The sequence below is a fragment of the Vigna unguiculata genome, chromosome 10, assembly GCF_037176805.1.
Source record: "Vigna unguiculata cultivar grain cowpea cultivar isolate G323 ecotype 2 chromosome 10, ASM3717680v1, whole genome shotgun sequence".
Taxonomy (NCBI): Eukaryota; Viridiplantae; Streptophyta; class Magnoliopsida; order Fabales; family Fabaceae; genus Vigna; species Vigna unguiculata.
In genome coordinates this window covers 12,045,280-12,063,653 of record NC_140801.1, presented here as the reverse complement: position 1 = coordinate 12,063,653, position 18,374 = coordinate 12,045,280, and positions in this window count along the sequence as shown.

Genomic DNA, 18,374 nt, shown 5'->3' with positions numbered 1-18,374 from the left:
CTTCCCTTTTGAAGAGGATTTGTCCTCAGATCAAGAGGGTTGATAAAGCTCACAACAACCAATTATGGTTCCACCAGGATCAAAAATAAATTTGTAACATCCCTAAGGAATATTACTTAAATAAATAAGTAATTAAAGAAAAGAAATTAAAACGTCAAGATGTTATTATTCCCAAAACGTGGGAAAATTTAAAATGTTTAAACATCGCGACAAAACTATTAAAATCGTAGTATTAAAACTTTACAACTTCCGAAGTCCAAACCATAAATGATAACATAATGAAAATCCCTAGCTTTAATCCTAGCTAGCCCTCACTCCTTTGCCTTAGTATCCTCAGCATCACCTGTATCAACATCTGCTCCCATGTAACGAATCACACAATCATTGCCATACACAAACAAAAAGGGTGAGCTGATAAAAATAAAAGTAACATATATAATCACAGATTATAAATAAGACACCCATCTTAATTAACCTATTTAGTTCTTGGCCAAGACCTTAACCCCAAGACTTCTCAGTCTTCAAATCACACAAATGGTTAGCCTTGGACTCGAGAATATGATGCTCACACGAACCTGCCCGCTCGTGGTCCTGCCTCTACAAACCTCCCCGCTCGTAGTCCTGCTCTACGAACCTCCACGCTCGTAGTTCTGCTCCACGGACCTACCCGTCCGTATTCCAACACATGTGATCCATCAGCCACGTACCTCTCCGCACGCAGCATCTCTCAAGCGTGAGCACGGAACATACGAACCTACCTAGCTCGTATCCCCATGCGAGAGTAACTGGATATGAACCTCCCTGCGCATACCATCACATGTTAACCACCATCCATGAACCTACCCGCTCATGGCACAACATCTCCCGATCCAAGCATAGCATCATTGCTTTAAAATGCAACACATACACAAGTCATAGTCTGTTGGATTTTCGCCCGGTGCAGCACCAAGCGCCGCCAGGCGAAACTGGTCCAGACCGCCCGGCGGTTCACTCCTTACCGCCTGGCGCCAGGTTAGTTCAACCTTCTCTGTTCAACGTCGTCCGCCTGGCGGGTCACGCCTTGTCGCCAGGCGCTACACAATGCAGGTACTTCCCTGGATGTTCTATCGCCTGGTGCACCTACCCGTGCCGCCAGGTGCTATATGAGTAGCGTATTCCTACTGGTTTTTAGCACCCAAACTGATTAAAAACTTATGATTATATGTACACCTAAGTGTCTAGATGTGTCCTCTTCGATCCAGATAAGATTATTAGCATTAAGCTACCCATCTATGATTCATGAACCCACGCCTTAAAATTTCCAATTCCTCTATTCCAAATCTCTAGTTTACCAATTGAACAATTATTATATTAGAATTCAGTCAAGTTTATGGCAGCACCTACCAACCCAGTAAGCGTACAATTCATATATCATAACATGTGCCTAACATATTTAACCACCATCCATGAACCTACCCGCTCATGGCACAACATCTCCCGATCCAAGCATAGCATCATTGCTTTAAAATGCAACACATACACAAGTCATAGTCTGTTGGATTTTCGCCCGGTGCAGCACCAAGCGCCGCCAGGCGAAACTGGTCCAGACCGCCCGGCGGTTCACTCCTTACCGCCTGGCGCCAGGTTAGTTCAACCTTCTCTGTTCAACGTCGTCCGCCTGGCGGGTCACGCCTTGCCGCCAGGCGCTACACAATGCAGGTACTTCCCTGGATGTTCTATCGCCTGGTGCACCTACCCGTGCCGCCAGGTGCTATATGAGTAGCGTATTCCTACTGGTTTTTAGCACCCAAACTGATTAAAAACTTATGATTATATGTACACCTAAGTGTCTAGATGTGTCCTCTTCGATCCAGATAAGATTATTAGCATTAAGCTACCCATCTATGATTCATGAACCCACGCCTTAAAATTTCCAATTCCTCTATTCCAAATCTCTAGTTTACCAATTGAACAATTATTATATTAGAATTCAGTCAAGTTTATGGCAGCACCTACCAACCCAGTAAGCGTACAATTCATATATCATAACATGTGCCTAACATATTTAACTTCCACTATACAAACCATAAGTTATGTTCACCCCCAATATTGCGAAATCACACATCATCCCACCATTCATAGAAATCACGAAGGACACCCAACCCCATATATCATGATCACCAAGTACCCTGTACACATAAGTAATGAACTATGTTTCCAAAGCCTGCATCATTTCTATTAGAAGCATTCTTCCTCCTACTTACTCTTCCATTTAATATTATTTCTCACTCACATACAAGACTATCCGCCACCGGATTCTCCTCATTAATCCTTTCCATTCCCGGCTTTAATACACCCTTCTCATCACCTTACCTCTAATAATTTCCCCATAACTCAATTCACTAGCTCTCTTTCTCTCTCAGTCACAGACCCCGAAATTCCAGGCGGCACATCAGTTCCTAGGAAAACCAGGTTCCTCTATGCCATGGAATACCATTCTGTTAACCCACCAAAACCAGTATGTCATACACAGTCTAGTAGTTCACGATCATTACAATTCCAGGCGTATAATCAACTAATGACATCATGTAAATCCAACCCTAACGAAATTGATTCCTCTTTTCCTTAGTTCTAATTCTTTCATAAGTTTTAACCTACTCATCTCATGCTCACGTTCACGATTTAATTATCCCCGCATCATAACTATGATAACACAATGTCAACACATAATTTCACAAGAATAGCCATCTGAATGAAGAGTCATAGCATCATAATTCATGAAACATAACCCAAAACAAAAGCGATCACGAAGCGACGCCTAGCAGACCCACCTTGGCCGCCAGGAGGATGGTAACAGAACCCATAAAACTGGACAACAAAGAGGCATTGCCTGGCGGCATATTCATGACCAACAGGCGGTTTCTGGGTAAAAGTCCAGAAACCACGAAAAACAGCGTCAGAACGGGGAAAAGTTCATGCAATTGTACTTGGCAGACCATAATCATTCAAATACGAAATAAACACATAAGAGACAACTCCCCTTACCTGAAATCCTTGCTCTAAAATTGAATTCTTAATGTGTCTCTAACCCAAAACCTCTCTTAGCCTTCTTTTGCACTCCAACAACATTCTTCAGTCTCACCACTCCTTGCAATCAGTATTACTCTTCTGGAAATTCCGTGCCTAACCCTTACACGAAATTGCAGCACCCTTTTCTTCTTTAATTAGTCCTCTCTCTCTTACTTACTACCCTAATTGAGTGTGCTTAATGCTAAAACGAAAATTACCTTTAAGTGCCATGTTAATAGCTAATCATGAACCATTATTTGGTTGTTTCTAGCCCATTAGGCTGCCTCCCTATACAGCTAGGGTTTCTACGTCTCTTCAATACCATGCAAAAGAAATTTGCCAAAAAGAAAATTAGTTTTGTTCTTAGCAAGGTTTGAACCCACAACCCAACAATTACCAAGTCAAATGCACAACCAATTCATATTTGTGATAATTCCTACAATTTTAGGATTTTATTATCACCTCTAGCATTCAAGTATGTCATCAAAATAATGCATAAATTAAATTAAAATAACACACAATTAGCATACTTAGGACTTGAACATAAGCCCTCTCACACAATTAAGTACTCTCAACCACTTGAGCTAGTACTTTTCCACATCATAGCTCTCTACATTAAATGCCTTAAAGGCTTCTATTACCCGCATTTATTAAATAATTATTTAATTAACTATTTCATTTTCTTGGGTCTTACAAAATCCGTAATAATCATCAAACAAAATAACATTAAAATTATAATGACCATGCAGTAAACTTGATTGGGAAATTTGTGAAAGTGGCTTACAAATTTTGAAAAAGTTGGTATTAGGCCCACTTCACAAAAACAATGGCTTACACTTTAACGAAGATGATATTTGAAAAAAAAATTTAGAGTCAAAGTGTGTGTTTGCACAAGATGTGGAGGAGGATGAAATAAGGGAATGAGATGGGAAACAAAATGTTGGAGAGAAAAACAACTTGAAAGATTTAATGAGAAAGTGAATAGAGTTTAAAGATGGAAGAACTCCCTTTGAAAATTGGAACTTAATGGAAGGGATTAGTGAAGGATGGAACACCAAATCCTTAACAATGAGTTCCCTTTTTTCCTTTTGAAATGAGCTTTAACTCAACCACTTGAGATTGTATTAGCTCACTCTCTTGTCTTATGTTCTCTCTTTCCTCTAATTCTTTTCTCTCATTTGTTTCTTTGGCTTTTCTTAGACTCTCCTCTCTAGCCTTTTCTTCCACATCTCGTTTCTTCCTCTCTTTTATCTCTTGTTCCTCTTGTTCTCTTTGAGCACAAAGCTTCTCAAACTGTTCTTTTTCTCTCTTCTTTTCATACTCGTGAAGCTTTTCAAGTTTTGCTTGCTCTCTCTTATATTTTTCTCTCTTTCTTTGTTCACTCAAGAGCAAGTCCAAATTGTGCTTAAAATCTTTTTCTAGTCTAGAAAACGTAGCAATATTTTGGATGAATGCATCCCCAATGTCAATGAAGTCTTATATCCTAGCTTGTTGCTCTTTTGTGATCCTAAATGAAGGGGGAATGAAATGTTTCCACATGCATGTTTATAATTCATAAAATGTATTGATGCATGATTTTATCCCCTTTTTCACTTTATATTGCCTCTCTGGCCACCAATCAAATGCACGTTCTACAAACCTAGAAGTAACATGCCTAAGAATGTCTATTTGACTATACTTAGTAAACATTGTTGCACCAATTTCTCAGTATCCCACATCCAATCTCTAAATGATATTGGTCCTATATCTTCCCCAAAGAATAGAATGTCACTATGAATGGTATGATGCAACTCATGACTACGATTTATCCTACCTAAATGCACACTACTATGCCCATCCAAATGCATACCGCTAGAAGAAGAAAAACTCATGTTACAAACAATTTTTTTTGAAACACTTTTATCCAAACAAATTTGCACAAAAGAATGTACGAATTCGTAAAGAGAAAATCGAGTGAAAATAGTCTAGAAATACTCCCAGGAAAGGGAGGTGAGTCTCTTTTACAAGCTTAGAAACCAAGTCTTTCCTAGCCAGAGATTTCTAAACAACTTTCACAAAAAATTCTCAATAAAATTCTAGAGAAAACAGATTGTGTGAAAACAATTTTGCAAAGTGTGTGGACCAAATAAAACCTAAAAACCAAAAGAAGGTCAACTAGGTGTTAAACACATAGCATATAGATATCACGGTGACCTAAAAAATAGAAACAATCAAACAAATCACACAAAACCTGGACATTGAAAACATAAAACATAAAGACTAAAAACATAAACTAGACGAAAATCCTAAGTAAAAATTCAAATGGCCTTTGGAACCCCTTGAATCTCACACTACACGTTTAAAAACTATTACAAACCAAGCTAGGTTGGGATTGCTCTAAAGCATTTTCCCACCTAAGCCAAATGAAAAGAAAAAACTGAAATAAAGAACATTTACAACCCCAAAGTACTGTGACATGAAAACAGCAATACAAAAGAAAATAATTAAGCTATGTCTCTCAAGCTCTCGGTCCAACCTCCAAATATGTCACCCTCAAGTGTTTGCACTCCTCCTTAAAGGTCCCAGCTCACTCCTTTTTCCTCTCGGTGTCCACTAAATTTATTTTTCCTCACCACAGCTGCACCTTTCATAAAGGTGATCACCTACAAGGCTACCAAAAACAGTGAGTTTCAAGCCAAATGAACCAAGAGCAAATGAGCAGTGAGCAGTCAGTCACTTTTGAGAGTAAAAAGCAGAAAACAATAAAAGTTCAAATTTGAGGTAAGGACAACATCGAGTGATGGATTTAATGACAAACTCAATGGAGAGCCAATAAAGACAAACAAGAAAACAAGCTAACCAATAAAGAAGGCACACAAAAGGAACCTATGGAATGTATCTAGAATATGATGAACAAAGCTAAAATCAAACAAAGACTCAAAACAAGTTGAATCAAGGGCATATGCAATTGACATTGAAAAGAGAAGTATTCAATTGGGGAACTGTGCAAATCAACTTGTATTTTGCTGAAACAAATAATGTGTTCAAATTCAATCAAGACTGAATCATTCTCTTTCAGATGCTTTTTCTCATTATACATTCTTTTTCCACTGATTTCTTTCTCCTTTTCTTTTCAACTCTCAAAGATTTTAAACACAACTGACACAGTGCCAATGTGCTACTGCCAAATCAGTGATCAAATGCATATAACAGAGTTCAAAGGTGATTCAACTTAAAAACAATGGAAACAGACATACAAGAAAGGAATCCATCGGCCAATAGATATAACTCAGCAGTATGTAGCAAAATTGCGTAAACTGGAATCCAGTTAATATGACACAGATTGCAACAAGAATCAACAAAGAAATGCACAACTAGTGTAGTGAACTAGCAGAATTATGCATCAAAGTTCACAGAAATTGTGCCAACACAATCAAAGCAAAAAAATGAAACTGCAGATATATGACAGATGCAGAGTCTAGGCCAATCACAGATACAAAAACAATTGTGATATAGCAAATAGAAGTGAGCAAAACAGATTTAATGTCGAATAACTGGAAACTATTCAAACAAGAAAAGCACATAGCCAATCAGCCAAGATTTTTCCAATTAACAAACTGAAATACTTTTTCCACACATATCAACTAATGAATTGGAAACAGAAATGGCCAAAAACTAAGTCACTCAACCATAACAGATAGGTATGATTTAGCCAAAATAGAACGGTCAAGGGTGAAGTCTGCATAGCAGATTGTATCCACAAAGATAGTTAATCCAGAATGCACCAACACAAAATTATAGGGCAAAACTGAATTTGTTACACAACAGTAAGTATCCACTATAAGCCAAAACGCAAAGAAGGATCAACAGGATTTTACTTCAAATAGATGGATACGACTCTATGTAGAGCACTCAAAAATCAATCACGAGATAGGACTCATTTGTTGAAAACAAAGTATTTAAGAACAAAGTGCTAACATAGCCTATGCCTTCACATGACCAAACTTGCATTTCCACACATAAAGTCTGATATGACTTAGATTACCGTGATGGAATGCGATTGAGGTGTGTCGGTCACAACAATCCTTGGACAACAATTTTAATTTCAAGAAAGCAACAAATTCAAAGTGAAATAGAAACGCAAATGCACTTGGACAGGAAATGGAATTCAACAACAGAACAAAGCAATCAGTAGCAAACTTAGCAGAAGTAAACAGGAACAGCTAGAATCATACACTATAGAACAATCGCCAATGATCTAATAGTAATTAAGGAACTCCACAAAACACAGACGCAGACACAAGACTCAACATATTACAAATGAAAAGTAGAACAACACATAAAAAGTAGAGACAAATCTATGGAATTAATGACATATAAAACGAATTACACAAACTGATGACAAAATACGAGATTATAAAACTGAAAGCTCGGTAAGCAAATTGAAAGTAAAACCTATTTGACATGCATTGGAGCGGCAGATTCAACAATCTATACATTTCATCATAGTATTGATTCAGACAAATCAGAACAAGCAAACTTGAATCAATTTCAGCAAGAAAAACATCAAGAGCACGAAATCAACGGAGAATCAGACTCAAATAATCACGAACAAGATGGAATCGAACATATAAAGAGAAAAATAGTAAAGATAAGGGTCGAATACTTAGCTTTGAAGACATCCGAGAACTGAGTGGCTCTGAATACCACTTGATAAGGCTCCTCTGTCGCAGTACTCGCCGGAAAAGCTCTCCAATCGGCGTTCCACTGATCAAAACTCACGAAGGCGAGGGGAAAACACAACAGAAGACTCGGTTATGGTGTTCAACATTCGAATTGCTCTCGTATCTCACTGGTTTGGTAACCCTAGGAGGAGAAATCTTCATCTAAAGGGAAACGGGAGCTAAGACAAACAGTGGGAGTGATCTCAACCGAACTAACATTCATCAAAAGCTGAAGATTACAAATGATGGCTTGCCTTTTATAGATGAAAAGGCAACCGAGAAAAACAGATATTAAAGTTTTGTCTAACAATGTTTCCTAACGGCTAAAGGTTGGGGAAGAAATGTGAAACCCTAACGCTAACGTATGGAAGGCCGTGAACGGAAACCTAATCTAAAGGAAGAAGAAACGTGTGAAGGAGGCCACGAAAAGGTTGAGTGAATCTCAGCAGCGTGAAATAACCCTGGCCATTGTGAAGGTTTGTGTGATGTTTGGCTGGCAGAGTGAAATGTGAAGAGAGAAGAGTTGCGTGTTCCGTGTTTGGTTGGTCACGCAAAGAAGTGGTAGAATTGGGCTCATGTCGTGGTGTTGGCTGCAGCAGGATTGTGGTGCTGGAAGCAGTTTCAGCGCAGGCCCAATAAAAGAGAAGGGCGCATGATGCCTTAAATCACTATTGGCCACAGACACGAAATCCATAATGTTGGCTGCAACAGCTAATTGGAGACTTCTTGATGCAATTAGGCTGCTATATGCAGGCCAATTGTCGCTGCTGCTAAAGAATTTGTTGGCTGCTAGCATGGAGGTGTGGAGGAGAATTGGGTCGCAGGCCCAATATCAATTGGCAGCTTGGAAAATGACTACAATTAACAAAACAAGACTAATTAGAATTGTACCACACCTAGCCAAACTCGACCATATAAGCAAACAATGCATATATCAAGGCAGCCAAGTATTCAGCCTAGGCCGAGTTAGCCTAACTTATACCGTTTTCAACTTATATATATAGAAGAATAACTTACACCTCGTATAACCAATGTAAGTCGTCAAGGTAAGTAATCGGTCCAAGCCGGCTACTCCAGCGGACAGCAGACCCGATAAGATTAGAGTCCAAGCCGACAACTCCAATAAACTTAGTGAAAATAGAAGCCCCCGCATTCAATAGGTCTTAAGGGCCTGGGTTGGGGCCCAAGCCCACTCATGGCCCAAGCCATAACCCAAGTTAAGGCCCGGCCCATGAGGTAATCAGACATCATTAATGCTCTATAAATGCGCGTGGACCCCAATAATTAAAGGTACGCATTCATTAATCACTGATTTGACTCTCTGAGAGCTTTGACTTACTTGAGCTTCGGAGACTCTTTTGCAGGTAACCCCTCCTGGGTTCAACCTGACATGTATCAACCGGGAAGAGGCCAACTGAAGAGATAACGGACTACATGGTAAGGTGACACTTGTGCCTAACTTATCTTATTTGTCATCTGCAAGAACAATTGGCGCCCACCGTGGGGCACGAGACGAACACCTTTAGTACCCGTTTTTCTCTGAAGATGGTTTCCACCCATAGCAAAGCTGGAGCGAACAAGCAAGCGGATGCTGGTCCCTCTGGACCTCCTAGCATCACCCCTGATCTGGCCGCCATCCTAGACGGCCAAGCAAAGATGCAACAGGAACTTGCAGATTTGAAGAAACGCAGTGCTGAAGAAATGGAGGCATTGAGACAAGAAAACTCTCGCCTCAGGCGAAGGATCGAGGCTGATCCCAACCTGAAGGGAAAAGCCAAAGAAACCTCTGAAGCTGTGAAGTCTCCAGCTTTCCAGCCTACAGAGGAAGAAAGTGAATACAATCCCACCCCTCACACCTTCACCACCACCCAACAGACACCCGTTACCTCTACCCATCCCCATCACCTTCCATCTGGTCAACCGGGGCTTACCGCACCCCCAACCCCCGCCGCCACCCTTCCTACCACCCAGATCCCCTACAACATACCCACCACCCTACACACCACACATATTCCACCCTATAACCCACAATATCTTCCCACAACCCACATTCCCCCTCACAACATCACCTCCACCTTTCCTGCTATGATCAACCACCCCGTTCCACCTCACATGCTCCCTCCTCACCAGCCCAGACGCCGTCACCCATTCATGGACTTTATCGCCAACACCCCTCTCCTAGCCCAGTGGGAACCTTTCACCCTGGATCGCTATACTGGCGAAACCGACCCTGACGAGCACCTGAAAGTCTACATCACCCATGTCGCCTTGTACACATCTCAAGACGCAGTCTTTTGCAAAGCTTTTCCCACCACACTCAAAGGCCATGCCCTAGAATGGTTCACAACTCTTCCGCCCTACTCAATCGACAGTTTCGACATCCTTTCCCACATGTTTTCCACCCACTTCGCTGGAAGCCGTCCTCATCAAACCACCACCATATCCCTACTGGGCATCATACAAGAACCTAACGAACCACTCAGAGCGTTCATCGATCGCTTCAGTAAAGCCGCCCTTCGTACACCACACCTCAATCAGGAGATGATTCTCCAGTGCATGACTCTTACCCTACAACCCGGCCCCTTCGCCAACAATGTCTATCTCCACCCACCTGCCTCCATGCACGAACTCAAGTTGCGTGCAGCCGACTATGTCTGCATGGAGGAAATGCAGACACTTCACACAAAATTCTGCAACGACTACGCAGCCACCACCGCCAACCCCACCCCGCAACCTAACCCACGCCCTGATACCCGCCCACGTGAACCCCGCCAACCTCGCTTCACCAGATACGCCCCCCTTACAGTAGCCCGTTCCCGCATTCTGGACGAAGCCCTCCAAGCCGATCTAATCCCTCCACCACGCAAGACAACCACACCCCCCAACGCCGACATGACCAAATATTGTCGTTACCACCGTAACCATGGCCACACTACAGAAGAATGCAAAGCACTCCAGGACAAAATAGAAGAACTGGTCGGTGCTGGCCACTTTCGTCGCTTCATCCGTAGAGACGATCATCCCTCCTCCTCTCGATCCCGTCACCCCCCGCGACCTGACCACAAACGTCCACCAAATGACTCCCATCACAACAACCACCCCGCCCAACCCAACAATCAGCACCCAGAGCCCGCCCGCACCGACATCACCCCTGCCGACCCCCCCTTACGAGGCACCATTAACACCATCTCCGGTGGCTTCGCAAGCGGAGGCTCCACCTCTTCTGCCAGAAAAAGACACCTCCGACTTATACAATCCATCAACCACATCACCCATTCCCACCACAGACGCCGTATGCCTCCTATTGTATTCACAGATGATGACTTCCACGGCCTCGACCACCAACAAGATGACCCCATGGTCATCACTGTCGAAATCGAGAATTATGCCATTAAGAAAGTCCTTGTTGATCAGGGCAGCTCTATTGATATCCTCTATTGGGCCACTTACCAAAAACTCCAACTTCCTGACACTGCCATGGTCCCATATGACGAGCCAATATATGGCTTTTTCGGCGAACAGATATCCACCCGGGGCTATATAGACCTCCACACCGTCTTCTGGGATGGAACCCAAACCAAAACCATCCCCATCCGCTTCCTTATTGTCGATGCGCCAACATCTTACAACATCCTCCTGGGTCGTCCTTCCCTCAAAACCCTTGGCGCAGTCGTCTCCACCCCTCACTTGGACATGAAATTCCCTGCCCCATCCGGTGACATCCTGATCATACACTGCGATCAGCGCTTGGCACGCGAATGCTACATGGCAAGCTTGCGACCACAACTCCCAATCCAACAAACCAACCATATCGAACGACCCCCTGGTTCCAACATAGCCCTATCCGGCGAAGACCTTGACCCCAGAATAGGCCGGGATGTCCGCCTCGAACCAGTTGAGGACACCACTCCTCTAGAGCTTCCCAATGGTCACTCTATTAACCTAGGCACCGGTTTAAACTCTGACGAGCATGCCACCATCACACCTATCCTCATCAACAACACAGATCTTTTCGCCTAGTCGACCGCCGACCTCCCTAGAGTAGACCCCCAAGTGGCATCCCACAAACTATCCATATATAAAGAAGCCCACTATGTATCCCAGAAAAAATGCAAGCTTGGTGAAGAACGTCGACAAGCGGCCAAGGTCGAAGCCGACAAGCTACTGAGCGCAGGATTTATAGAAGAAGCTCAATACACCACTTGGCTTTCTAACGTTGTCTTGGTGAAGAAAGCCAATGGCAAATGGCGGATGTGCGTAGACTACACGGACTTGAACAAGGCTTGCCCTCGCGACGCCTACCCCTTACCCAACATTGATCGACTCATCGACGGCGCGGCAGGAAACAAGGTACTTAGCTTTTTGGATGCATATTCGGGGTATAACCAAATCCCCATGGCCGCACCAGATATGCACAAAATCGCCTTCATCACGGACGATGCCAACTACTTCTATAAGGTCATGCCCTTTGGCCTCAAAAACGCTGGGGCAACTTACCAACGACTAATGGACAAAGTGTTCAGCCACCTAACAGGACACTGTGTCGAAGTATACATCGATGACATGGTTGTCAAGTCCCCAAGTCATCACCAACACGCTGAAGACCTGTCAGCAGTGTTCTCCGCGTTGCGCCAATATAACCTTCGCCTCAATCCCGATAAATGCATATTTGGCGTTGACCGGGGCAAATTCCTTGGTTTTATGTTAACCCAATGCGGCATAGAGGCTAACCCTGAAAAATGCAAGGCTATCATCGAAATGCGCAGCCCCACTACTGTCAAGGAGGTCCAACGTCTCATCGGCCGTCTCACAACCATCTCTCGCTTCCTACCCAAACTAGCCGAACAAACCCAACCCATAATCCAACTCCTAAAGAAATCCACCCGGTTCACGTGGACTGATGATTGTGAACAAATCTTCCAAAAACTTAAAACAACCTTAACCTCCCCACCTATCCTCCACAAGCCGAACACCAGCCAACCCTTACTGGTATACATCACGGCCACCGACTATACTGTCAGCGTCGCGCTTGTTCAAGAAATAGAAGGCACACAACATCTTGTGTATTTTGTGAGTAGAACACTACAAGATCCTGAAACCAGATATCAGATGGTGGAAAAACTAGCCCTATCTTTGGTCCACGCGGCACGCCGCCTTCGCCCGTATTCCCAAAACCATACCATAACCGTTAATACCGACTACCCAATCCAAAAAATATTACAAAAACCAGATCTAGTCGGACGCATGTCATCTTGGGCCGTGGAACTGTCAGAATTCAACATCCGTTATGAACCCCACGGCCCCATCAAAGCCCAGTGTCTTTTAGACTTCGTCAACGACCTACAACAAACACCCATTGAGGACCAGTGGACACTTCATGTAGATGGTTCCTCAAATCCAAGGGGTGTCGGCGCCGGCATCGTCTTAGAAGGCCCCAACGACATCCTCATCGAAAAATCCCTTCACTTTGCTTTCAAAACGTCAAATAACCAAGCCGAATACGAAGTCATCCTCGCCGGCCTTTCCCTAGCCCGTGAAGTAGGCGTCAAGAAGTTAACGTGCAAAACCGACTCCAAACTCACTGTAGGTCATCTAAATGACGAGTTTTAAATTAAAGACCCCATCCTTCTACAATATTACCATCTGGTCCGTGCAGTTATTCAATCCGCCTTCGAACAAGTCCGCGTCGAACACATCCCAAGAACCGACAACGTCAAGGCCGACATCCTTTCCAAATTGGTCAGCACCAAGCTCAAAAACCGTAACCGATCCTTACTACAGCAAACACTATCCACACCTTCCATCATACACACTTGCCTAAATTTAACCCACACCCCAGCCAACAACGTCACCCCCTCCCAAAGCCAAAACTGGACCACCCCCTACATTCAATACCTCAAAACTGGCAAACCCCCCCTCCCTCAACGCAGACAAAACTTGGCTGGCTAAGGCCGCCAGGTACATCATGATAGGAGATGACCTCTACAAGCGCGAAGATGGCCAACCCCTACTTAAGTGTGTCACAGCAGAGCAAGCCCAATATATCATCAAAGAACTACACGAAGGAATTTGTGGTTACCATTCTGGTGCACGCACCATGGCTACCAGGGTCCTCAGAGCCGGATACTTCTGGCCGACCATAGAAGCAGACTGCCAGGATCATGTCAGGAAATGCAAGCCATGTCAGAAACATGGCAACCTTATTCACCAGAAACAAGAACACCTACACCACATACTGTCCCCATGGCCATTCGCTAAATGGGGAATGGACATCCTCGACCCCTTTTCACCCGGCAAGGGGCAGGTAAAATTCCTAATCGTAGCCATCGATTATTTCACTAAATGGATCGAAGCCAAGCCCCTAACTACCATCACGGCCCAGCAAGTCCAACAATTCGTATGGAAAGACATTATATGCAGATATGGCGTACCACAAACCATCATCACAGACAATGGCCGACAATTTATCAACAAGGAGTTAGCCAAATTCTATACTGGCCTAGGCATCAAGCACATCACAAGTTCTGTAGAACATCCATAAACCAATGGGCAAGCGGAGGCGGCAAATAAAGTCATCCTCGTAGAGCTTCGCAAGAGATTGGATACTGCCAAAGGCCGATGGCCCGAAGAGTTAATAGAAGTACTATGGGCTTACAGATGCACCCCCCAATCATCAACAAACGAATCCCCATTCAGCCTAGTCTACGGCGCAGACGCCATGATACCAGTAGAAATTGGCGAACCATCCCTACGCCGAGAACTATACGACCTAACCCACAACCACCAAAACATGGCCTTACATCTCGACCTTCTACCCGAACTCAGAGAAAAAGCCCAGATACGCAATTTAGCTACCAAACAGCGAGCTGCCAGGAAATTTAATGCAAAACTACACCCGCGATCATTCGTCATCGGGGACCTAGTATGGAGAATGGCCAACAGTGCTAGAAAGAAGGATGGCAAGTTCTTCGCTAATTGGGACGGCCCGTACCGCATACGAGAAGATGCAGGAGGAGGAGCTTATCGCCTAGAACAATTATCTGGGGAAGCGATTCCCAAAACTTGGAATGTATCCCACCTCAAGTTCTACTTCAGCGGAATCTGTATTGTAATCGAACCAATACTTGTAACCCCGGGTGTACTCTTTTTCCTCACTTGGTCTTTTTTCCCTAAGGAGGGTTTTGGCCAAGGAGATTTTAACGAGGCACCCCTATTCAATAAATAAAAAAGAAGGGTTCCCAACTATACGACTTTCTATGTGTTTTTCACTTTAATTCGTTCATATTCGTTTAAGTTCCCCACCCTTACCACAAGTAAGCGGCCTGGGTCGAACACCATTAATTTGTGCTTAATTCGTTTAAGTTCCCCACCCTTACCACAAGTAAACGGCCTGGGTCGAACACCCTTAATTTGTAGTTGATTCGTTTAAGTTCCCCACCCTTACCACAAGTAAGTGGCCTGGGTCGAACACCCTTAATTTGTCCTTAATTCGTTTAAATTCCCCACCCTTACTATAAGTAAGCGGCCTGGGTCGAAGACCCTTAATTTGTGCTTAATTCGTTTAAGTTCCCCACCCTTACCACAAGTAAGCGGCCTGGGTCGAACACCATTAATTTGTGCTTAATTCCTTTAAGTTCCCCACCCTTACCACAAGTAAGCGGCCTGGGTCGAACACCCTTAATTTGTAGTTAATTCGTTTAAGTTCCCCACCCTTACCACAAGTAAGCGGCCTGGGTCGAACACCCTTAATTTATCCCTAATTCGTTTAAATTCTCCACCCTTACCACAAGTAAGCGGCCTGGGTCGAAGACCCTTAATTTGTGCTTAATTCGTTTAAGTTCCCCATCCTTACCACAAGTAAGCGGCCTGGGTCGAACACCCTTAATTTTTGGTTAATTCGTTTAAGTTCCCCACCCTTACCACAAGTAAGCGGCCTGGGTCGAACACCCTTAATTTGTCCCTAATTCGTTTAAATTCCCCACCCTTACCCCAAGTAAGCGGGTTGGGTCGAACACCCTCTACTCGTGGTTAATTCGTTTAAATTCCCCACCTTTACCACAAGTAAGCGGCCTGGGTCGAACACCCTTAACATACAATTCATCGCGTCACACATACATCACATATCATCGAAACTCAGCATACACATAACATACAGAACATTAATCGCATTAAACATAAACGCAAGTATACCAACGTAACATAATGTACCGGCTATTACAGACATAGGCTCAAATATTTTCAAATCAATTAAAACTGAGATCCTATTCCGCTGCATCAGGTGCCACCTCCTCGGCATCACCTGCCTTCTTCTCGTCCTCTACCGCCTTCTCCTGTGCCTCCTCATTCCCACTCTCCTCATCCTCGTGGACCAACTTCCCATCAATAACATCCTTATTTACATCAAACCTCGAGTCCGTCACGACCACATCTTGATGGAAAAAAGCCGATTGCCGCAATCCCTTCTCAAAACCATTGATGTGCTCCTGTATGATGTTGTTCTTCAGATCATCAAGCTCACCGATAGCTCCATCATACTTGTCCTTCAAATCATCGTAGTCCTTCTCCAATTCCCCTATACGTTTATTCAGCTTTTCCTCAAAGTCCAAGCAACGGACTCTCCATGTTGCCAACCTTTTCCTCTCCGCTTCCCAACCTTCTTTTGCCTTTTCCAATGCAGCATTCTCCTCCTCCAGCTTATCCACCTTCCCCTGCAATTCCTCCACTTTTTCCCGACCACCCTCCTTCACTTCCCTCCTATAAAGCGACCCAACACGCCGGCTCAAAACTAAAGCCTTGCTCCCAAATTCCACCATTGTTCTCAATTTGTGCTCCGCATCCATGTTGTCAATAGAGTTTATGATAGTCTCTGGGAGGGTAATCGATATATCCTTCCTCACGGATATCTCCGGCAACTCGATCAGCCCAGCTTCCGGCCCCTTCTCCCCACTAGCCGACCCCGTTCCAAGCAGGGCCGCCCTTACTTTCTTCACATCTTTTCCCTTCCCGGGTCGAGGCGGAAGCTCAACCTTCCTCTTTGTCCCGCCGTGGACGTGCACCTCCACCACCGATTCTTGTAAGTTGGGAACATCAGTCTTCCCATCCGCCTTGGCCTTAGCGGCCATTTCTTTCCTCAACGTCTGAAAAAGCGCCAGATTCTTCTTTCCAGACTGCGCCATATGCCCTACAATAACACATCACAACTCGGATCAAAACAACTTAGCATTATTAACACAGCTTAAGTAATAAACAGATACCTTCGATATCTATTATCGGGTGCACTGAATTATAAACCCTAACTAGGCCCTTAGTGGGCAACTTATCGACAAACTTCAACAAGGTCTCCACAACCTCCTTATCACCAACCGACAATTCATCCATCCCCATGTCCTTATACCAAGAAGGATTGTTTGTCCAACTCAAAGGGAACTTGGGACTTCCGTCTGCGTTCAAAAAATAAGTTTTTCCTCCTTCCTTGACGACGACCTTGAAGTACCCATCCTTGAAATGCTTGAAAGACTGGGAGAAAGCATCCAGTCTGCTGATGTTGGGGTGACTAATCAAAGAGAGCCAAGTAGCCGGCCGCCAAGGTCTGGTGTCGTAAAAATACAAGAAAGCATAGGGAGTGGGCTCTAAATATAAGGACTTGCACAGAATGCGGAAAGCCTGCAAGTAGGCCCAACTATTCGGATGTAGCTGGGTAGGTGCCACATTCAACTCCCGCAACACACCCATAGTGAAATCGTCTAAGGGCAATCGCACATGAAGCTGAAAAAAGTGGCACATATACATGTAGAAGAACTTCTCGGTAGCCCCCTCCTGCCCATGGCATACCCGGTCGACAGCACTCACCCTCTCTAGCGAAACAATGTCTCCACTGACACCCTTGGAGATGACGGGTGTGCAGTTTAGCCAAGAATTCAGCAGACGGGACCATCTGAATAAAGATGATTGGTCACGAACATCAGCAGCAGCCCACCCATAGCCGCCTTTCGCCGGCCAGTTGCTCTCCTCCAACTCTTCGGGGGGATCCTCTCGAACCTCCCTCACAACCTCCATTGGCATCCCGCTCATAACAACTCCAGAACTCGTACCTTCTCCGCCAAGTTGCCTATCCTTACTTCTATCTGACTCGGTACTTTCACTACTACTAGACGTAGACACGCTACCACTAATATACATACCTGGTTTCATTTTTTACGAGAAGATGTCGGTCGAAATTGAGGACTAGTCGAACAGTATTACGCCCACAAGATCTCTGAATTCAGAACTCTCGCAAATGAAACAAGTAACCCCTCATCTATTTTCAAACCCATATTTATAGTCCACGATCCCGAACGACGAAACTCTTCCCGCCAAAATAATACCCCAGACTAATCGACAACATCATTGTGAAGGATATGACACTTCAAAACGACGGCGCCAAAACTTTTTCGATTTGACCACTGACGCCCCTTCACCTACCTTCTAACGGTTACCACTTTTTAGCCTTAACACTGTTCACCACACTTAAAGGCTGGGGGACTGGTGTATCACACCTAGCCGGTTCCGCTAGCATACCAACACATATCATCCTTGACCGACATCTCATATCGGACAAGGCTGGGGGACTGGTGTACCACACCT